Raw genomic sequence first — 24,912 nt, forward strand, 5'->3', positions numbered from 1 at the left:
TTTAGTCAAATCTGTGTCCAAATATTTATAGGAGTTTGATACTTACATTAATATGTTTAAAATATTACCTATCAATAAAAAATTGATTTTCATTAATTATTTCTATTTTGGAGGGTGACACTTTACACTTTGCATGCCCCTACCTCACAGTTTTTTTGCCATAGGGAATTCGTTAAGTTGATTTAAAGTTATGTTTCTTCTTATCTTAATCGAAATATTTAGCTGTTGACTTAATTGGGGGGCAGCAGAAATTCATGTACATTATTTAGCCTCACATCACAAGAAGTTGAATACTTTTTCTTTGACATTTTTAGATTAAAAGTAATAAAGTTCTCTAATGGCCTGAAGTGATTCATTTCAAAGTTATTTATTCTCCAGGTAGGTTTCTTAATTATTCTCAGAGGAAATAAAATAATTCATCTAATAATTATAGGGAACCTCCATGATATCTATTACATCTGTCCATTTCTAACCATCTTGAGTCCTATTTAAGTTATTGGTTTACTATATCAGGCACCTAAAGAAAGACTTCTAGCATTAATCTCAGTTGTCTCAAATTATTATCTCCACTTTGTTTTCAATGATCTTTCATTGGCCATCATTTTTCTGAAGTGTAAGAACTTCCTTACTATAATCTCATTCCCTTGAGAATGAAACCCTGACTCCTTAATTGTGCTTAATTATCTGGTCAGCTCACTGTTTATTTCTTCATGCCTGCCCTACAGGCCCTCCAAATTATGTTCTAGCGATATTAAATCAATTTGGCAGATGCCCAAGTGTTTTGTGCTCCCTCTGACCTACCTGTTCTTCAGGTCTCACTTCAGATGTTGTCTTTTTCTAGAAGTCCTAAAACTATTAGTTGCTCATAACATCTGGAAATACGGATATTATTTCATCATTTAATGTAGTATACTTTCAATAAATCATTTATGTATTTGGAAATATTTCCAGGCTTGGTGGCTACCCTGTAGAATATATGATCTGATGTGCCAACTCCCAGAACTTACCACATAGTAATCAATTTGTTTACTTTTCTTCCTCCTGCACAAGCTCCTTATAGAAAAGGGCTATGTTATATTTGTGTTATACGTTTAGGACTGATACAGTGCTGAGCACAAAGTTGGCGTTCAGTGTGTCTGGACTCAAGCCTCCTCTCAGAAACCTAAGAATATTTCCCCTTTGGATAGTTGAACAGATTTATCTCAACTTCCAGGCCAGGTGCAGTGGCTCATATCTGTAATCTCAGCGCTTTGGGAGGCTGAATCCAACAGATCACTTGAGGTCGGGATTCTGAGACCAGCCTGGCCAACATGGTGAAACCCCCTCTCCATTAAAAACACAAAAATTAGCTGTGTGTGGTAGCATGCACTTATAGTCCCAGCTACTTGGGAGTCTGAGGCAGGAGAATCCCTTGAACGTAGGAGGCAGAGGCTGCAGTGAGCCCTGAGCCTAAATCTGCCACTGCACTCTGACCAGGGTAACAGAGCAAGGCTCCATCTCGAGAGAGAGAGAGAGAGAGAGAGAGAGAGAGACAGAGATTGATAAGATTGATTTATCTCAACTTCCTTTAAAATAGCTGGTCCCAGAGTATCCAAAGCTAGGCTTGATAAAGGAAAAGAAACTCAACCACTCTGTGTATATGCTGCAAATGCAAACTTAACCTTATAGTATGATGTCTCATGCTTATAATCCCGGTGCTTTGGGAGGCTGAGGTAGGAAGATCACTTGAGCCCCATCATTCAAGGCTACCATGAGCCATGATTATGTCACTGTACTCCAGCCTAGGTGACAGACTGTGTCTAAAATAAATAAATAAAAATATTTGAATAAACTTATATTGCCACCATGGTGTACTTTCTACCACTATTTCACATTGAGTTATTATGAGGCTCTGCAGGATGCTCCTATGATGTCAGTTTCATTACTATATTTTGGGATGTTCATTCCACTGTTGGGAAGTTCTTCTCCCTCTAGTTTATCTTCTTATAGTCACTGTTTTCTCCCAGCATTGTAGGCCACCCACACCATCCCCTAAGGACCTTTGAAGTTTCTTGGTAGCCAGTGATTACTGTGCTTGTATAGACACCTACCAGTTTTGTACTAAAGTAGAAATAACACTTTCTGCTTTTTGAAGTTTCTCCTCCACTTTACTTATAAGTAATATTTGGCAAATGATCCAGATATTCCCTTCTCACAGGGTCATATGGACATTTCTCTTTCAGTTTACCTTCCCTCTAGACTTAAACAGAAACATTAATGTCATTCCACAGAGAGGGTAACTGAAATCTCACCCCAACTCTGAGGACTTTTCTGGTTTTGACAAAGGATAGAGTTTCTCTAACTCTAGTAGATCCACCCTTTTCTTATCCAGTGGCTGAAATTCCACATCCATTGACATTCTGTAGGATTTGGTCAGGAGTTGTTAAATTTCCTTTGACTTTTAGTATAATCTCAGATAAAAACTGTCTTAATTAATTGCTGATGAGCGCAGGCTTTAGAGTGCCAACCTGTATTGGAATCCTGGTTTTGCTGCTGACTATCTAGATGTCCTTGAGCAAGTTTCTTAAGTCTTCTGCTCCGTACGTTTCTTATGTTTAAAATAGAATAAGAATAGTGTCTTTGTCACAGGGTTGTTATGAGGATTATCTGACAGAATACATATAGGGAGCTTAGTGGATTGCTTAAACATGATAACGACTCAGTTAAGGTTGGCAATTTTGATGATGCAAATGGTGATCTTATGGCTCTGATAGTCATGACATGTGTTAATACATTCTTACACGCTTTCAAATTTCTCTGAGAACCACAGAGAGAACAATTAGACTCAGTCCCCACTTTGAAGAGCTTCACAGCCTTGGAGAGAAAATGGACAACCAGCCAGTAAAATAAGGGTTGATAGATTGGAGCTGTACAAGAGGGCAAGAACAAGATCACTGGGGAATGGAATGAAAACATCTTACTAAGAATTAGCAATAAATCAAGGTCTATAGACCAGTCAAGGTTCTGAGTTACAACTAACAGAAAGTGACTCTGGTAGAATTATATAAATTACTAGAAGGATATCAGACACACCTCATGGAATCAATACGAAAGCCTGAGAGCTAGGTTTAACAATGGGAAGAAACTATAAAGGAAGAGCAGGCTGGGCATACAGTAACATATCCATTATCAAGCTATGAGGTAAATCTGAATTATTTTTGCTCTCATGCCAACGTCCACTGCTTCACCAGGAGCACCATTGCACTGGACATTGCTTGCTATTGTCACTGCCCCAAAAACAGTATCTAAATTATTTCTTCTTTTTGTGGGTCACTCAAGCTACAATTAGGGTGTCTGGCAGAAGTATCTGATAAGTCAGAGGATGGCTTTTTTTCTGTGAAGGGGCAGTTAGTAGGTATTTTTGTCCCAGCAGACCACGTAGTCTCTGTCATAACTACACAACACTGCTATTTTAGGGTGAAAGAAACCATATATAATATATCAATGGGTGGGCATGTTGTGTTCAAATAAAACTTTATTTACCAAGGTAGATGGCAGGCTGGTTTTTGCTGATGGGCCATAAATTGATGACTGCTGCTATAAGACAGGTTTAGGCCACAGGACGAGGTTCCCATTGCCAGGGGTCAGGGAAAATAAATAGCTGAATTTGTTCTTCATTGTAGTGGCAGTCAATGCCTTGTGTCCTACTAAGTCCCATACAATGGTAGATTCTTGAATCCTTGGATAGATTTAGAAGCTATTCATTTATCAATACACAGATATTCAGTACAGCCTTCATGTGGTGTTCTCAACAAAAAAGTAAGCCAACTTGGGTTTAAGTCAAAATAAATTTGAGCTAGTAAGAAGAGCTATATTGGTCTTTTTCTTATATGGTATATGTATGGTAGTATTAGCTATGACTGCAGTAATGTTGTGAGACAAATCACCCTAGAACTCACTGAATGAAAACAACAGGCATTTCTGGCTGTTTAGGTTACTTGCAGTTTGACTGACTCAGCTGGGCTTGGCTGGGAAGTTCTGCTTCAAGATGTGGGTTAGCTGAGCTAGGCTCCAGGATGCAGGTGGATTAAGGTCTGCTATATATGTCTTTGCACTGAACCTAAGATGAAGGGTCAGTAGCATATTTTCATGACGAGTCACCAAAGAATGAACCTGACCTCCCAAGAACATTCATGACCTATGTTCCTGTGAAGTTCACTGACATTTGATTGGCCAAAGCAAATTACATTGCCAAATCTGACATCAATAGAATGGGAAAGTAGACTCTTCCTACAGTGGAAGGTGGAGATACATTAATATTTGCTGAACAATAATTCAAATTATTAGAGATAGTTAATAATTTATAACAAGATTTCTTGCAGCTAGAAAATGCCTTAGTGGTTATGTCCTGCTTCAGTATTTTATAAGGGAGAAAACTATATTTCAAAGATGTTACATGACTTGCTAAGTATATACTAAATAGTATATCTGCATATTTCTCTTTCACCAAAATATTTAGCTCTAATAGATTTGCATAGTTTATTCAAAATAAGTTACACATACAAGAAAATGTATATATTTAGATTCTCAGCATTCCTACGGTACAAGTTCTGAGACCATCATTAAATATCAAATTCATGAATGTTATAACTGCAAAACTCACCTCTATTAAATGTCATAAAGCAAAACAGACATTACTCTTTAGGTGAGAACAAGAAGATATTAAAAGCCAGACTAATTTGTGACTGCCCATTCATTATCTAATATACCTGCTTCCATACATTGTCTTTTAGCAAATAGAATTTCAACATGTATCTCAACAAGTTACAAATCATTGAAGTTTTAAAAGCCTTATTTTCATGGACATTCTGATTGTTCACAGAGTCAACACAGTCAACAGTAAATCCACAAACACCATGAACTTGTGGATAGATATATCTATATGTAAGATTACTAGTTAACTTTCTGGGAAATTAATATTACTGCTAAATTCAGTTTTCATTGATTTTCTGATGGGTAACTAGCTGCTTATAAAATATACCTTTAGGAAACATGTAAAAACAAATAATTTGCATAAGATCTATGTACGATTAGAAAAACAAAGCTCTTTTCTTCTTTCAACAAACACTTAAGAAGGGCCTACTAAATGCCAGATGCTATACTCTGCTATCCTCAGTTTCTTTCTGATACCATCTTTATTACCCTTTAAGCCATTAATGAATGTTTCCCACTTTTAGGAAATGACTTCCCAAAGACTAAGAGGATAGAACAGTTCAAGTGATATCAAAATGATAGCAGTTTCTAGACTACGAATTGCTGTACAGCCATAAGATGGCATTATTGTGTAACAACAAGGTTCCTGTCAAACATCAAGAAAGTAATGTTTTAAAATCAATGTTTCCTTCTTAGAATTCTACTTAGTCAGATATGTTGGGTTGACTCACCCACACATATAAGTAGTTAAATTCAAGATAGTTCTGAGCTTTAGATATGATGTGACTAAGAGTATTGATTTATATGTTATTACATTTTATAGCCAAAAAGAAACCTCAAAAAAATTAGAGAAAGCAGTATAAGGGCATTTAATTAATCAAATGCTCTTATTAATAATGTTTTATAAAATAAATGAAATGTCAAAAAAAATGAGCACAGTGTTGTATAAAATATGTCAGAAATAAGAGAATATTTTTTGTATGAATCTATTATATGAAACTAAAAAAATAGACACTTTGGAGTTTAGAGGTCAGATAGGAGTTACCTTTGTGAGTTGTGGTTAACAAGGGCTTTTAGAAGCGGGTTTCTAGGGACTGGGTAATGTTCTGTTTTTTGATCTGGATGCTAGTTGCATTGATATGTTTCCTTTAGGAAAGTTTATGGAACTATACACTTGTGATATGTATGCATTTCTGTGTGAATGCTGGACTGGAATAAAGTTTATACATTTAAATATAAATATATGCTTTAAGGACAGGAGGGACATAAATCATACTTGTTTTAATAAAGAAGGTGTAGCTTTAGGAAAAGCATACTACATTGTTCTATTTTTGGCATTTCACCATGGACCTCTGAACATTTTGTAATTGCCCAGTACAGCCTCTCAGATAAATATGTGGGCACTACTGCTTTAGAGAAAATGTTTTCCAAAATTATCATCACCATTCTGGAACCACAGTTACACAGGTCATTAGGATGCTGAGGGTGGGACAGTTGGAAGCTGCTTCCCCAGGGATTTCTCCATTGTTCAGTTCTCATAGTGCTAAGCCTGCAACATTAAAGCACTCACAGACTCTGGCTGCCATTTGTGCTACATGAAGAAAAATGAGACAATGAAAGAAATGAAAGGAGAGAAAACAGGAGTAGAAACCAAATAAATTAGATTTTAACAGAAAGTCCCTAATCATCTCTGTATTCAGACAGTAGGGAACGAGCATGCAATTCTGTAAGCCCATTCCTAATGCAAGCTTCTGATAAGAATTTGCTATCTCGGTTGTAATCTTTCTACTGAGACATTCAATAAATATTTTTCTTTCATGTCAAGGTAAGGAAATAACCTCACACTACTCATATAAGGAAAGAATAATATACTAATCCTCACGTTATCGTAATACAATTTTATCTTTTAAAGTGAAAGCTAGAGGGGCAGATGCATAATCTGGGAGCTTTTCCAGAATTGTTTGTTCCTAAATGAGACATTCAGCTATAGCAGCATTAGCAAGCTCTTCTATTTGTCACAATGCCACATGTAGTTGGGAAGATACATGATAAGCACATACAGGATGCTGACAGCTCAGGAAAGATTATCATTGCAGTCTTAGAATTCATCTGTACCATATTTGAAGATTTTTATGCAAGACTGGATCTTCATTCCTCACCCCAGTTATATATATATGTGCCAATACAAAATTCTTACTGTTGGTTTCTGAACTTGATAGAATTAGGAAGTAAGGGGTAAAAAAAATAAGCATGTCCTGAACTTAAGAATGTTATTCATATTCTATTCCATAGTCATTGTTTTACTGACTGGAAGAAAGGAATCCCATGGTTTCAGCCATGGGGACAATGCAGAGGAAGATACAATAGACTGATGAAGAAGTAAAATTTTCTATTCTTTGTTGCAGTTTTTAAAATTTGTTATTTTTAATTTTTGTGGATACATAGCATGCATATATGTGTGTGTGTGTGTGTGTGTGTGTGCGCGCGCGCGCACTCGTGCCATATGTAGTTGGGAAGATACATGATAAGCATGTATATATATATATATATGTGGGATGCATGAAATATTTTGATATAGGCATGCATGTATCTTATGGAAAATGGGGTGTTCATCCCCTCAAGCAATTATTCTTTGTGTCACAAACAGTGAAATAGTATTTTTTTAGTTATTTTAAAATGTACAGTTAATTATTTTGACTATAGTCACCCTGTTGGGTTAGCAAATACTAGGTGTTGCTTATTCTCTCTATTCTTTGTTCCAATTAACCATTTCAACTTCTCCCTCTACCCCCCACTACCCTTCTCAGCCTCTGGTAACGATCCTTCTACTGTCTATCCCCATGCATTCAATTGTTTTGATTTTTACATCCCACGAATAAGTGAGACCATGTGATGTTTGTCTTTCTGTGCCTGGCTTATTTCATTTAACAGAATGACCTCTAGTTCAATCCATGATGTTGCAAATGACAAGACCTCATTCTTTTTATGGCTAAATAGTGTTCCATTATGTATATGTACCACATTTTCTTTGTCCATTCATCTGTTGATGGACACTTAGGTTGCTTCCAAATCTTGGCTATTATGAACAGTTCTGCAACAAACATGAGAGTACAGGTATCTCTTTGATATACTGATGTCCTTTCTTTTGGGTGTATACCCAGCAGTGGGATTGCTGGATCATATAGTGGTCCTATTTTTAGTTTTTTGAGGGACTTACAAACTATTCTCCAAGTTAGTTGTACTAATTTACATGCCCTACCAACAGTGTACAAGAGTCCTCTTTTCTTCACACTCTCTCCAGCATTTGTATTGCTTGTCTTTGGATATAAGCCATTTTAACTGGGGTGAGATAATATCCCATTGTAGTTTTGCTTTGCATTTTTCTGATGATCAGTGTTGCTAAGCGTATTTTCATATACCTGTTTGCCATTTGTATGTTGTCTTTTGAGAAATAACTATTCAAATCTTTTGTCCATTTTCTGATCTAATCATTAGACTTTTTCCTATAGAGTTGTTTTAATTCCTTGCATATTCTGGTTATTAATTCCTTGTCAGATGATTAACTTGCAAATATTTTCTCCCTTTCTGTGGGTTGTCTCTTCACTTCATTGATTGTTTCACTGTGCAGAAGCTTTTTAACTTGATGTGATCCCATTTGTCTATTTTTGCTTTTGTTGCCTGTGTTCGTAGGATATTACTCAAAATTTGTTTTGCCCAGACAAATGTCCTGGAGAGTTTCTCCAATCTTTCCTTGTAGTAGTTTCATAGTTTGAGGTCTTAGATTTTAGTCTTTAATCCATTTTGATTTGACTTTTGTTTATGGCAAGAGATAGGGGTCTAGTTTCATTCTTCTGTGTGTGGATATACTGTTTTCCCTGTTCCGTTTTTTGAAGAAACTGTCCTTTCTTCAATGTGGGTTCTTGGAAACTTTGTCAAAAATAAGGTCACTGTAGGTGTATATTCTGGGTCTTTTGTGGTTCTATATAAATTTTAGAATTGTTTTTGTTATTTCTGTGAAGAATTCCATTGGTATTTTGATAGGAATTGCATTGAATCTGTAGATTATTTTGGGTAGTTTGAACATTTAAAAAATATTGATTCTTCCAATCCATGAACATGTATATGCAATTATATTTTTGTGTCCTCTCAATTTCTTTCATTAGTGTTTCATAGTTTTCGTTGTACAGAACTTTCACTTCTTTAATTAAGTGAATGCCTAGGTATTTCATTTCATTTGTGACTATTGTAAATGGAAGTACTTTTTTATATCTTTTTTGATTAGATTGTTCACTGTTGGCATACAGAAATGCTACTCATTTTTGTATGTTGATATTGTTGAGCACCAAGCACTCACCAACTGAGCTAACCGGCCACCCTGTATGTTGATATTGTATCCTGCAACTTTACTGAATTTGTCTATCAGTTCTGATCATTTTTTTTTTGTGGAGTCGTTAGGTTTTTCAAAATATGAGATCATATCACCAGCAAACAAGGAAAATTTGCTTTCTTCCTTTCCAATTTGGATGCCCTCTGCTCTGTTTCTTTCTCTTGTCTAATTGCTATATTCAGGACTTGCAGTACCATGTTGAACAACAGTGGTGAAAGTGGGCATCCTTGCCATGTTCCAGATCTTAGAGGAAAGACTTTCAGTTTTTTCCCACTCAGTATGATACTAGCTGTGGGTCTGTCATATATGGCTTTTATTATGTTGAGGTACGTTCATTCTATACCCACAGTTTTGAGACTTTTCATCATAAAGCGATGTAGAATTGTAATCAAAAGCTTTTTCTGCATCAATTGAAATGATAATATGACTTTGTCCTTCATTTTGTTGATAGGATGTATCACATTGATTGATTTGCGTATGTTGAACCATGCTTGCATCCCTGCGATAAATCCCACTTGTTCATGATGAATGATCTTTCTAATGTGTTGTTGAATTCAGTTTGCTTGTATTTTTTGAGGAATTTTGCATCAATATTCATCACAGATACTATCCTGTAGTTTCCTTTATTTGATGTGTCTTTTTCTGGTGTTGGTATCAGGGTAATACTGGCCTCATAGAATGAATTTGGAAATATTCTCTCCTCATCTATTTTTTTGGAATAGTTTGTGTAGGATTGGTATGAGTTCTTTTTTAAATGTTTGGTAGAATTAAGCAGTGCAGCCATCAGGTCCCAGGGTTTTCTTTACTGGGAGACTTTACTAATGCTTTGATTTTGTTACTCATTACTGGCCTGTTTAAGTTTTAGATTTCTTTATGGTTAAATCGTGGCAGGTTGTATATATCTAGGAATTTATCCATTACCTCTAGATTTTTCAATTTGTTGGCATATAGTTGCTCATAGTAGCCACTAATGAGCCTTTGAATTTATCTGGTATTAATTGTAGTATCTCCTTTCTCGCCTCTGCTTTTATTTATTTAGATCTCTCCTTTTTCTTCATAAGTCTGGCTAAAGGTTTGTCAATTTTGTTTACCTTTTCAAAAACCAACTTTCCATTTAGTTGAATTTTTGTATGCTTTCTTTATTACAAAATCATTCATTTCTGCTCTGCTCTTTGTTATTTCTTTCTTCCACTAATTTTGGGTTCAATTTGCTCTTGCTTGTCTAGGCCTTTAAGATGCATTGTTAGGTGATTTATTTGAAGGTTTTCTTCTTTTTTGATGTAGGCAGCTGCAGCTATAAATTTTCCTGTTAGTACTACTTTTACTGTATCCCATAGGTGTTGGTATGTGGTGTTTCTTTCATTTTTTTAAATACATGTTCAGTTTCCTTATTAATTTCTTCATAGATCCAGTGGTCCTTTAGTAGCATATTGTTTAATTTCCATGTGTTTGTGTAGCTTCTAAAATTCCTCATTGTTGGCTTCTAGTTTTATTCCATTGTGGTCAGAGAAGATGCTTGATGTTTTTTCATTTTTAACTTTTAAGACTTGTTTTGTGGCCTACAATGTGATCTATCTTTGACAATAATCTGTGTGCTGAGGAGAAGAATGTATATTCTATACTCATTGCATTAAATGTTCTGTAAATAGCTATTAGCTCCATTTATTCTATAGCACAGATTAAGTCCAATGTTACTTTGGTTTAGCTTCTTTCTGGGAGATCTGTCCAGTGCTGCAAGTGGGGGTGTTGAAGTCTCCAGCTGTTATTGTATTGAAGTCTGTCTCTCTCCTAAGCTCTAATAATATTTGCTTTATATATCTGGGTGCTCCAGTGTTGAGTACCTATGTATTTATAATTGTTATATCCTATTGCTGGATTGACTTTTTTGTCATTATATAATGACCTTCTTTATCTCTTGTTACACTTTTTGTTCTGATATCTATTTTGTGATATAAGTATTGCTATTCTTGCCCTTTTTTGGTTTCTATTGTCATGGAATATCTTTTTCTATCCCTTTATTTTCAGTCTATGTGTATCTTTACAGATGAAGAGCGCTTCTTGTAGTCAATACACAATTACGTCTTGTTTTTTCATCCATTCAAATACTGTTTCTCCTCTCCTCTCCTTTCTTTTCTTTCTTTCTTTTTTTTTTTGAGACAGAGTCTTGCTCTCTTACTCAGGCTGGAATGCAGTGGCACTATCTCAGCTCACTGCAACCTCCACCTCCTGGGTTCAAGAGATTCTTGTGCCTCAGCCACCCAAATAGCTGGGATTACAGTCACCCACCATTATGTGTGGCTAATTTTGTATTTTAAGTAGAGACAGGGTTTCACCATGTTGGCCAGGCTGGTCTCCAACTCCTGACCTCAAATGATCCACCCACTTTTGGCCTCGCAAAGTGCCAGGATTACAGGGGTGAGCCACCACACCTGGTTGGGATACTGTATCTCTTTTCATTGGAGAGTGTTGTCCAGGAATGAGAATAGAAAGGGGTCCTCACAACTCTCTCCAGTGCCCTATCCTACTGTGACTGAGCTGTTACCAAAGATACAAAACAAAATCCTCTTGACTTTTCACTCTCCTCTCCTTAAGCAAAAGTAAGGAGTCACTTTTGTTACTGTGGGCTGCACTTCTTGGCGTAGGGGAGGAATGGTGCAAGCACTCCCTTAGCCATGCCAGCTGGTATGTCCGTAGGTCACATGCCACCCAAGTCCTATAGCTCTTAGCCCATGCTAGCACTAGGAGTTACCTAAGAATTGTAGTTCATGTGTCCCAGACTGCCTCTCAATTTACCTAGGACCCAGAGCACTTTGGCCCACAAGGGTGAAGCTCTCCAAGAAACTCGAGTTCTGACCCTTGGGATGGGCTATTCGCCTCTGGCTAGGGCTGCTTCAAATATTCCCTCTGTGCACAGGCACTGGCTGAGCCTAGCATGGCTTTTTCCTCTGCTGTGACAGCATGGCACTTAGATCGATATAAAGTCCCCCAGTCACTGTACTGTCCCTTCCAAAAGTGCAAAGATTCCCTCTCTGCTCTGTATGTCCAGTGCTGGGTGATTGGGAAGGGGTGATGATGATGATTCAGGACTGTCTCTCCTGCCTTTCCTCAATGCCTCTTTTAGAGAGATGAAGGTAAAACCTGGTACTGTGATTACTTACCTGATTTTTGGTTCTGGTGACAGTGATTTTCTGTGTGCACATAGTTGTTAAAATTTGATGTTTCAGTGAGGGAGATGAATTATATAGGCTTCTATTCTGCCATCTTGCACCACACTGTCCCACTTTTTCGAATTGTTGAAACCATGGTTTATAGAGAAAACTTCTGGTTTGGGTTTTACCCTCAAGATCTTCTTTGAAAATCATGATTTAGTAAGTAGTTTGATATAAGTTGTTTTTAAAACATAGCTAACCATGAATAGAAAATAATGAATGTTATTTTCTTAGATATAGCAAGCAACTTTCTTGTACACTGACACACCAAAACACTTACCAATTAACCAAAACCACTGAAAGTATTTAAAAATTTATTTCTACCCTTTAAATTTTTTTCCATTTAAGTATGTTGTTCACTATACACTCTCCTACATATGTCTACAATGTTTGGTCTGAGTTATTTTATTAGCTGTAGAATGTCAGAAACCACCTGAATTTTGCTTGTTTATATAATGCCCAGGAGAGTGCACATTGGTAATCAGTACTACTTGATGATAATTACAACAATGGTAATAAACACTATAATTTGAAAGCATCAATTTGGCATATATGCCAGAAACAAACCATCATAAACTTTAAGAAAAGCAAATCTCATTAACCTGTCATTTATTATAATCTCCCTTCACCATGCCCTCTATATACTGTCTTTCTTGCCATATCTAAGTTTCTTATTGTGTATTTCTGATTAGTGCTTGCCTCCTCCCACGCACTACCTTCTATTTCATGGTTCTCTATTCAAGTGTTTATATTTCTGCTGAAGGCTGTATAATCTAAGATAATCCCTAGCTATTGTAAATATCATTCACTGGCCAGTCATTGCATTTTGCACACCACTGAGAGAGTGATTGTGAACCAAATAGAGGAGCTTTGTTTCCACCCAGCAGCCCAAAATGAATTGTATGATTTGACTATTGATGCCAATTACATGGAAGTTTTACCACCAGAGGCAAAGCTTTAAACTGCAAAAGATTAACCCAATATAGTTGGTGTCATGAGGTATTTAGTGTATATAGGACTCTCAAAGGGTCTCTTTACAACAAACTAATTATCAATGAATAACCTTCTTATCATTGTGACTTCTTGAAAGTCTTTAAAACATGAACCATTCAGTATACAGTCTGAATTAGATATCTAAACTAGCCTTGATTTACATTTCCTTGTTTAATTTTAAATATACTTTCTTCTGAATGCTTCGTTGTTAAGAGCAGGTGGTAAAAGAATTTAAAGAAGAAAATCTGTTATATTTATTAAGTGAAAGAGCTTTTTGAAAAGCATTAAATAGAAGTTTGTTTCTGCCCATCAGCTTACCGTCTGCATATTCCTATTTATAGTTCAAAGCACTTAAGAGTTGCAGAGTGATTTGCTTTTTATGATCACCACTTCACCCAGGATCATTTGCCTCATATCTTCAGCATTTTCAGATTCTTATAAATCTTTATAGTTCACATAGAGGTTAGTTTAAAACTTTCTTCAGATACGAAATTGACTAGATATAAAATTCACATAATCTCAGTGTTATCCATAGATCAATATCCCGAGTCTTTTTCTCAAAGTAAGTGAACATTTTTGTTTCCCAGGATAGTTGCATACAAGCATTTTCATTCTCACCATAGATGATTCTAGTTCTTCAGTGTATAAGGGGACTATATTTGCTTCCTTCTTATCTAAATAAACATATTTGTATTATTGTCAAAAGAAAAAGACTCTAATATAGAAAGAGATTTTGTGTCCATAGGACTAGCCTCATTTTGGAGGCTAATATTACTATTTGACTTTATTCATTGTGTGTTTATTGGTTTTGTCATGTCACAAATTCCTCTTCTCTAAATTTACATTTTTTCTCTACCTGGAATAGATGAGTTTTAAAAGAAATTACTGTAAAATAAAACTGTGCTAAATGTAATTTTCCCAGAAACTCTCTTTATCAATTATTATTTGCTTTGGCTGAGTGTTACAGAAGATCAAGGTAGCAATGACTTAAATAAAAGAGAAGTATAATTTTCTCTCCTGAAAAACCCTGGAAGTTTGTAGCCAAGGCAGATATGGTGCCTCCGCTCATTTCTGTTTTCTATCCAGTTATCTTTATGTGGTAGAATTTCATCCACATGTTGCAAAATGGAACTCTCACGACATCCACATTCCAAGAAGAATGGAAGACGGTGAGAAGAAGGGGCAAAGGGTGCATACCAATTGCCTTTTAGGGAAGTTTCCTGGAAGCTGCCGTGTTATATTTCCACTTATACTTAATTGACCAAAAGTCAATCACATGGCCACATCTAAGCTGCAAGCGGGGCTGGGAAATGTGTTTATTTCACGTGTGCTCTGCTAAAAACTGTCCAGTTATGAAAAACAAAAGGATATTGGAAGAGAACTAACAGTCTTCAACATATACACTTAAAGAGTGTTTTGTTTTATTTCTTCCTTGTTTTTGAGTGAGAAGGTTGCTGGGGCTGGTCTCAAACTCCTGGATGAAGTAATCCCACCTCAGCCTCCTGAGTAGATGGGATTATAGATGCCCACCACTGCACCCGGCTCCTGTTTTGTTTTGTTTTGCTTTGAGCAGCCCTAAGAAGAGTATAAAAAGGGCAACTTTGTCTAGGGCTAACTCTTCCACTGTTTTTTTTTTATTTGCATAATTTTATGAATTCTGATTCAGCCTGCATCTTGCTCTGGCTTACTAAATTCTGCCAATATAAAAGTAGAAGTTTTCATTTCCCTAGGTACCTACTTTTCTGTGTCCCCATATTCTCAAAGTAATTTCTCATTCATCAACTTTTGTCTGACGTAGACTTAAGCCACTGCTTAGAAAATGTGAGAAATGGAGAATTTGGTTGTCATAGTGCTTCTACTTACAGCCTAATGCTTTCCTAACTTTTACTAAAGTTGGATCCTAAGTTATATAAGTTACATAATGTTAATTAGCAAGTTTTACTTACTAATTCACTAACCACAATAAAAAAAGGACCTAAGTTTAAAGCTAAAATTATGACAATGTACTGAAATTTCAAGACATTACTTTTTCCGGACATGTAAGATGGATCTTGTGTAAGATAAAAGAGTTTGTTTTTAGGCACACTTATATGCCAGGCATGGATTCAGAGCCTTGCATATATCATTTTATTCTCAGGAGAACCTTATTTTACAGTTTAATAAGCTGAGTTTTACAATAAATAATTTTCTTAAGCTCACACACGAAGTATGTTCCAGAGTCTATGTCTTGCCCCCAGTTATGAATTATTTTCTGCTACACACTCTGCCTCCATGTCATTTCACAAAGAATTTCTTGTGCTCAAGGATTGTGTTCTTCCTTCTAGATGTATATACATCAGTAGAAACAACATAAATATGTATAAAGACTTTTTAAACTCTCATATACAAAACCAAAGTGCTTTAAAAAGATGTTTAAATTTTAGAAGATGATATCTTTATGTTCAGGATCAGTAGAAGAAATGGATTGATTGATTACAAGATGCTTAGCAAAGCCAAGTGGTAAGGGATTTTCTGATGTGCTTGAGGAGCCCTGACTTGTTCTTTAGCAAATTCCTACATACCATTCAGCACTCAGTGCAGCTACCACCACTTAGAATCCTTCTCTGTTCTTGATCAATTATTCCATTATCTAGATTCATAGAACTCTGTTTACCTATTTCTCTTACAGGTTATTATCATGAGTTTATGTGTCTTACATAGCTGTGTGCAACACGTTACAATTCAGTGGAGTATTTTTCCTACAGGAAAGAAGCTGTACTATTCACCTTTTGTCACCACTAAGCCAAACGCAGTATGCTCTCACGGTAGATGTTCAATACATGTTAATATTTTATTGATGAACTCTTAAATGTATATAATAAGCAGCTCACTCAAAAGTTGTAACATTCTAGAAATAATAAGTTTCTTGAGAAACGCTTTGGTTAACAGATTCTCCATTTCCATCACAGTTTATTCAATACATTATTAATGCAGAGTAACTTTCCTCATATTTACTTTTATTTTGCTGTAATAAGGTCAAATTATGACTTTTAGGTATAGATATAGTAATATAGAAAGTAATCTAAAACCTGGATATGTTTTTCTGATTAGGAAATTGGGGATACATGAACAGTCTCTCACAGAGAAAAATATATCCAATAGTCCCTAAAATCAACATTACTTTCTGGTGAAAGGTTGTTTGCTTGCTTGCTTGATTTACTTTCTACTATTCTAGGAGGATGTTTGTCACAGTTATGAAATTCTAACACTTTAAAAATCTGTTTACTCTCTGAAAGTTGCAAATTCTTGCCTATAAAGCAATTTTCACAAGAATTATTTTCATATTAGCTTTAGTGTATCCGTGGATAGTCTCAAATTCCTCTTGAATACCAGTTTTCTCAAGGGAAAACTGCCCATTACAAGCGAAAGATGTGGTTTTTGAGAGATTTGTGCCTGAAATACAAGTTTTAAAATATTCCTAGCTTCCTAGAATGGCTAGATACTTGTAAGAAATGACAATTTAGATGCACATTTAAAAATTCTTAGCCTTTGAGTAATTTGTAGGTTTGAATAAATTTAAAGTATTTTTGTTCATATAAAAAGGCAAATTTTGACTGTTTAGTTTGTCTTGAAATGCTTTTTAAATTTTTTTCTTCAATTCTTACATTTTTCTTTCTCTAATAATTATAGCCTAGTACTTGAAAACTAAGGATGATCCATTCTGTGTCCTTTGTTTTGAAAGAATTTTGGGATGATCAGCGATATAATTCTGTAATCTCTGTGGGTACCTTCCATAAAATAGTAGCTTCCCAATAAGAACATAGATGCTAACTTTCATTTTTATCTCATACTTTTTTCCCTATCTCTCAGTAATATAGGATTGACCCAAGGTAGGTGTTTTAGTCAACCAGTATTAGTCAGCTACTACAATAATGCTGTATAATAAGCATACCCCAAAAGAACAATAAGTAATTATCCTCACATTCACAGTGCTACTTTGAGTAATCTCTGATTGAGACTCTGACTGTAGGTTGACCAAGCATGTTTGATCCATGTTTCTCATTCTGGGACCCAAGCTGGAATGGCAGTAGAACTTGGGGCACATTCGTCCATGGCAGAGTTTTAAAGATCTCAGAAGGGTAGGCAGAAACACGTGATGGTTCTTAAGACCTAGATTTGTAACTAATATAATTTCTTCTTGGCTGGGCGTGGTGGCTCACGCCTATAATCCCAGCACTTTGGGAGGCCGAGGCGGGTGGATCACGAGGTCAAGAGATCGAGACCATCCTGGTCAACATGGTGAAACCCCCGTCTCTACTAAAAATACAAAAAATTAGCTGGGCATGGTGGCGCATGCCTGTAGTCCCAGCTACTCGGGAGGCTGAGGCAGGACAATTGCCTGAACCCAGGAGGCGGAGGTTGCGGTGAGCCGAGATCGCGCCATTGCACTCCAGCCTGGGTAACAAGAGCGAAACTCCGTCTCAGAAAAAAAAAAAAAAAAAAAAAAAAAAAAAAATTTCTTCTATCCATGGTCAATTGTCAAAGCAAGTCACATGGCATGTCCAAAGTCCAGGGGTAGAGAAATACACTCTGCAGTTAGTGAAGCCATTTCAAGAGTGTAGGTGTATAACATTACTATGAAACAGAATTGAGACTTGCAACTTAAAGTACTACACTATTCTAGCAGATTTTTATTACAGTATTAACTAAACATTTTTGATAAAAAACATACAACTCTATTAGAAACCCCAACTTCTTACAACTTCTTGATCCCACTTGGAAATGTATTCTGAATCAATTTTTTCACAAGTTTTCTCTTTAATTCAATGTGTTGGGGTACGAAAAAAAGGTAATATTATAAAGCATAAAGTTAATGCCCCCTGAAAAAGTAGAATATAAAACAAACTTTAAGTCACAGTTTTATATACTGACTTGAGAATCTCCTTGTACTTCAGCACACTTGGTAGTTGGATTTCCAAATAGCATCATGACTTTCCATACCCAGCTGTCTGCTGCTCAAAACTACCATAAGCTGACTATCACAGCTCACAGGATACCCTTGAAGAAGACCATCTGGTTTATGTCTCTTGGCAAAATTTGTTTAAAAAACAAGCAGCTGCATGACAAAGTAAGAAGGAGTCTCTGTCTAGCTGTGGTAAATAAGTAGCTTTGCAATACTCATAATAAAGCATTTTTTCTAATCTAAGCCAACATCTTCTAAAGGAAAGCATTATTTTCTCACAACTGAAAGAAAAAATCTACAGAATTCAGTGATGAGGGAAGAACTCCATTAAATTTATGTTTCAGCAGCTTGAGATTATGAGAAAAACAAAAACCTGTTTGTGATTAGATACAATGTTCTTGTAATAACTATTTTTGAAGTATTTATTTAGAATCCAGTACTTGGATATTATTTTAATTATTTATATTAAGAAATTTGCATTTCATAAAAACTTATGCATTGAACCCTAATACTGGTATTGAAATGGTGAGCCAGAATGGGTAATGTCACTTACTATATAGTCGGTACATAATAATTCATTGAATAACTCTCTGTCCTCCTGTTACTGGTGGTGAATTCATACGGGTCTGCAGCAATCTTAATTCTTTCCTCCTCGGAGGAAAGAATTCGACCAAGGAGGCATAAGGCAGATGGAAAGACTGAGGCAAGTTTTAGAGCAGGAGTGAAGGTTTATTTAAAAACTATAGAGCAGAAATAAAAGGAAATAAAGTACACTTGGTAGAGGACCAAGTGGGTAACTTGGGACATTAAGTGTCCTGTTTGACCTTTGACTTAGGGTCCTGTATGTTGGCATACTTCCAAGGTCTTATATCCCTTCTCCTGTGATTCTTCCATTGGGTTGGGGGCTATCTGCATCTGCAGTGGCCTGCTAACACTTGGGAGTGGAGCATGCACAGTGTGTTTACTCGAGTTGTACTCAAGAGGCGTTCCCTTACCAGTCGAGTGTTTCTAGAGGAAGGTCATATACCAGTTACACTCAGACATTTTGCCTCTTAGTGTGCATTCTGGAGCCCATTTGCTCAACTCCTGAGATCTTATTGGGAAACTGCTGATCACCAATTTCAGGTGTTTTTTATCTATTGGGAGACTCTCTTTCCCTGGTACTGGCTGTGACCAATTATTTTTTAAAGACACAGTTTAATAACCACATGACCATCACTTGATGGTTGCCTGATATTCATGGTTGGGGTTGGGGGGTCTCCTACCCTGCTCCTACCTGACTAGCTACATACTATATCACTACTATTAAGTATATCTGTATCCCATTACACTCACTATTACAAAAAGAGTACATTATTCATTTTTCAAAAGAATTCGTGAATTTTCCAGTCCAGTTAAGTGCTTTTCCTTACCTCTGTGTAGAAGGTCAGACTAGCCATGCTTGAGGATTGATTCTGGTCTTAGTAATGTAAATTCTTGCATTACTAGTGTCTCGGTTTGAGTTCTTACATAAGCAGATCCTGAGCAAAGGATTTGAGTTCAAATAGTTTCGTTGGGCAGTGATTCTAGGAAACCGTGGTAAGGTAGTGGGGTTGTGATAAAGGTAAAAAAAGCAACCTGTAAAGAGTATGTTAACAAGCTAAATGCCACTATGGGAACTAGGGCTTAATTCCCTGGAGAAAGTCTGAGAAAGCATAAAACACTTGTCTCAGAGTTATCTTAGACAAGGTGCAAGAGCTGAGGTGTTTCTATTTCAACTCTTATTAGTCACTTTTAAAGGACTGTTCAGGGTGCCAGGTTATTAATTTCCTTTTGCAAGAACTTCCAACCTGTTTTTGCATATGGTTGTAGCTACTTTTTCTGTTTCAAAGCAAGACTTTAGACTAAGACATGCAGTTTCTGGCTGTTGTACATAAACCAGAGTGCTCTGGAGTGTCCAGGACCAAGATAATGGGTGAGCTCCACCTAGATCTATGGCAATTTGAGGGAGTGGCATTATTACCCTAGCAAGGGCCTCTGCACTTCCCTACCCAACTGGTTACTCTTCTGCTTACTTGTGTTACTTTTCTGACTCCTTCATTCCTCTGGATCCTGATTCACCATAAGCTAAGCGTTTGTGGCTGTGTCTTTCCATTTCTTCCTTATTTACTTACTTGCTTAATCTTTTGCTAATGTTTACCTTTGTTATTCTTATTTACTCACCTTTGGTTAGCTCTGTGAATTATAGAGTCTTGCTTTACAAGTTTAAAAACAACATAGCCATGTTTTTTTTTTTTTTTTTTTTTTTAAAGTGTGATTCATACCAGTTAGTGACAAAATTAGAAGTGGAAATTAAAGGTCATATACATAATTCTACATAAGCCAAATTCTTGAATGGCATAAAATACTTGGATTTGTATTTTACTATCACCAATATTGCAATAATTTGGGGTTTTTTTTTCAAAGAATAGATTTAACAAAATTTTATTTTTTTGCCAAGATTTTTTCAAGTCCCCTGGAAATTATTCAACAGTATTGTCTTTAGAGTCAAAGGAAAAGTTAATATAATGATTACTTTTCTTTGGTCACAGAATTGCTGGAGGCTTCTGTGACTTGCTTGAACCAGCTGACTTTATGCACAGTGTTGGTTAGAAATTCAGTACTAAGTCCAACGTTTTCAAAGTAAAGTCCTAAAAGACCAAAAGTACAATTCTTGAAATATCCCTAGAAAAGGCAAGGATAAATTAGTTTTCACTAGAAATGAAGACAAAATTTTCTCATTAGTTCATTTTGCCTCATGATCAGAATTCTTTGCCACATGAAAATATTTTGGTTTATAGGTGGTAACATAAAGAGTAGTAGGAATAGAGATCTAAAAGTCCCAATTAGATAACAGAAAAAGAAGGAGCAAAGCTTTTGAAATATATAAAGAAGAACGTTCAAGAGAGACATGAACAAGGCTGTAAATACTTTAAGGTTGAAAAACACAGAAAAATGAGATAAGTGAAGTTAAGTGAAAATTTTTCCTTTACTGAGAAGAAAGAGAACTGAAAATTGTGTGAAGGTTTTTGTTTTACTTTGCTTTGCTTTGTTTTACTTCTTAATAAGGAAATAGTAGTGGCAAATCTGGGGCATTAGAAATGGTAGAACTTTTATAATAGTGGTGTTTCAAATGTCACAAAGGAAATTAAATTGTAGACTGGGTTTAAAAGCACTGGAATTACTTCCAGCTCCATTTTTCAGCATTCTGGGATGTAGTAAGAAATAGATTACAGCATAGCTAAAGGAGAGAATTTCGGTTTTTACTGATCTCAGTGCAAACTGCTTCATAGTTCCTTTGCATTTGATGATGTATGTAAATCATGAAAGGTACAAACTTTTATTATAATAACTTTATAATTATGATTATTATATTACACAACTATTTATGGGCTGGATAGGGCCATGTGTCTTCTTGCATGAATAATCAAAAATAAGGAAAAGACAGTAAGAAATATATGTTATATGAAGTTGCCATTATCATTCTTATCAATGGCCATAAAATCAGATTTCTTAGTGTATAACATTTAAATATTTCTGCTTTTGCTTTAGAGCATCTTAGTCGTAAGAGAGTTCTTTATTGATATTTATAAAATATCAGTATTTGCCAAAATCCTTTTTATAAGGAATAACTGTGAAAAGTGGAAAATATACTAAATATGAAATTTTTTCCATTGAATAGTTCTCTAAAAGATTTTCGTAACATTTCTGTCCATGATGTGTAAATCTTTAGATCTAAAGACTACAAGTATACAGAACTTAAAATACTTTGGTCAAAAAAATTCTCTTATTAATATGACAATGGCGTTTGAAAGTAAAAAGATAAAAGAGAAATACACCTTAGCTTAAATAAGTAAAGTCAGAAAGTAAAATATATTGATCATATTGCCTATATTAGTCTGTTCTCATGCCGCTCTAAAGAACTGCCCATGACTGAGTAATTTATAAAGAAAAGAAGTTTAATTGACTCACAGTTCCACATGGCTAGGGAGGCCTCAGGAAAGACTTAACCATGCCAGAAGGGGAAGCAAACACTTCCTTCTTCACATGTCACATGGCAGCAGGAAGGAGAAATGCTGAGCAAAGGGAGAAAAATCCCTTATCAAACCCACTATCACATGAACAGCAGCATTGGGGGTAACCGCCCCCATAATTCAATTGCCTCCCACTGGGTCCCTCACGTGACAGATAGTGATTATGGGAACTACAATTCAAAATGAGATTAGGGTGCAGACACAGGCAAACCATATTGTTTCACCCCGGCCCCTCCCAAATGACATATCTTCACATTTCAAAACACAATAATGCCTTCCCAACAGTCACCCAAAGTCTTAACTCATTCCAGCGTTAACCTAAAAGTCGAAGCGTGAAGTCTCATCTGAGACAAAACAAGTCACGTCTGCCTAGGAGCCATAAAATCAAAAGCAAGTTAGTTACTTCCTAGGTACAATGGAGGTACAGGCATTGGGTAAATACACCCATTTCAAATGGGAGGAATTGGCCCAAACAAAGGGGCTACAGGCTACATGCAAGTCAAAGCCAATGAGGCAGTAATTAAATCTTAAACATCCAAAATAATCTCCTTTGACTCCGTGTCTCACATTTAGGTCATGATGATGCAAGAGGTGGGCTCCCACAGCTTTGGGTAGCTCTGCCCCTGTGGCTTTGCAGGATACAGCCCCCTTTCTGGCTGCTTTCACAGGCTAGCATTGAGTGTCTGTGGCTGTTACATGCACACAGTGAATCAACCATTCTTGGGCATGGAGGATGGTGGCCCTCTTCTCACAGCTCAACTAGGCAGTGCCCCAAAGGTGACTCCTGTGTTGGGGCTCCAACCCCGTATTTCCCTTCTCCACTGACTTAGAAGAGGTTCTCTGTGAAGGCCCCACCTCTGCATCAAACTTCTGCCTGGAAATCCAGGTATTTCCATACATCCTCTGAAATCTAGGTGGAAGTTCCCAAATTTCAATTCTTGACTTCTGTGTACCTGCAGGCTCAACACCACATGGAAGCTGCCAAGGCTTGGGGCTTGCACCCCCTGTAACCATGGCCTGAGCTGTATCTTGGCCCCATTTAGCCATGGCTAGAGTGGCTGGGATGCAGGGCACCTACTCCCTAGTCTGCACATAGCAGGGGGGCTCTAGGCCAGCCCAGGAAACCATTATTTCCTCCTAGGCCTCTGGTCCTGTGATGGGAGGGGCTGCCATGAAAACCTCTGACATTTCCTGGAGACATTTTTCCCATTGTCTTGGTGATTAATATTTGGCTACTTGTTACATATGCAAATTTGTGTAGCTGGCTTGAATTTCTCCTCAGTAAATAAGTCTTTCTCTTCTATCACATCCTCAAACTACAAATTTTCTGAACTTTTAGGCTCTGCTTCCCTTTTAAACATAAGTTCCCATTCCAAACCACATATTTATCAATACATAAAATGGAATGCTTTTAATAGCACCCAAGTCACCTCTTGAACACTTTGCTGCTTAGAAATTTCTTCCACCAAATACCCTTAATCATCTCTCTCAAGTTCAAAATTCCACAGATCTCCAGGACAAAGACAAAAAGCCAGCAGTCTCTTTGCTGAAGCATAGCAAAAGTGACCTTTACTATAGTTACCAACACATTTCTCATTTCCATCTGAGACCACCTCAGTATGAACTTTATTGTCCATATCATTATCGGCATTTGGGTCAAAGCCATTCAACAAGTCTCTAGGAAGTTCCAAACTTTCCCACAGCTTCCTGTCTTCTGAGCCCTCCAAGTCTCTAGGAAGTTCCAAACTTTCCCACATTTTCCTATTTTCTTCTGAGTCCTCCAAACTGTGTTAATCTCTGCCTGTTACCCAGTTCCAAAGGTGCTTCCACAGTTTTGGGTATCTTTATAGCAGCACCCCACTCTCTGTGGTACCAATTTACTGTATTAGTCTGTTCTCATGCTGCTATAAAGAACTACCTGAGACTGGGTAATTTATAAAGGAAAGAGGTTTAATTGGCTTAAAAATCCTGTTTTGCATGGCTTGGCAGGCTTCAGGAAACTTACAATCATGGTGGAAGGGGAAGTAAAAACATCCTTCTTCACATGATGGCAAAAATAAGAAGTGCTGAGCAAAGGAGGAAAAGCCCCTTATAAAAACATCAGATGTCATGAGAATTCACTGTCATAAGAACAGAAGCATAGGGTAACCACCCCATGATTCGGTTACCTCCCATTGGGTCCCTCCTACGACATGTGGGGACTATGGGAACTACAATTCAAGATGAGGGTGGGGACACAGCCAAACCCTATCATTGCCTTTTAAGATACATGGATTGTTTTTCTACATTAAGTAAATATGTAGATATATGGATTTTATTCTCTTTTCAATCTTCTGAGAGCGGTAGTCTCTTGGAAGTGAGCTCCATTTACATTTTTTCCTTTGTATATAAAATATATGAAATGATTTTTAAAATCAGTGGCTGAGGGATAAATGAGGGTTGATAGAAGGGGAAAGGATAAGTGTTGTAGTTAATGGACCATATTTCAATGTGTCTATAATTAGATGGAGGTTGTCTCTTACCATTCAACATCCTGGATGGCCTTCCTATAGGGGACAGTTTCATCTTCTTTCATCTTCCAGAACTATCACATGTGTTTCATGTCTTTAGATAGTGAAAATCAATTCAGATTTTCAT

General features: G+C 36.6%; 1 protein-coding gene across 12 annotated transcripts in view; it reads left to right on the forward strand.

Annotated features, from left to right (window-relative positions):
• DMD (dystrophin) overlaps nucleotides 1-24,912 on the forward strand; it is a 2,277,745-nt gene that overhangs the window by 1,081,518 nt on the left and 1,171,315 nt on the right. The window lies entirely within an intron of this gene.

The sequence above is a fragment of the Aotus nancymaae genome, unplaced genomic scaffold (genome assembly GCF_030222135.1).
Source record: "Aotus nancymaae isolate 86718 unplaced genomic scaffold, 86718_ANA_hifiasm-v0.15.2.pri h1tg000058l, whole genome shotgun sequence".
Taxonomy (NCBI): Eukaryota; Metazoa; Chordata; class Mammalia; order Primates; family Aotidae; genus Aotus; species Aotus nancymaae.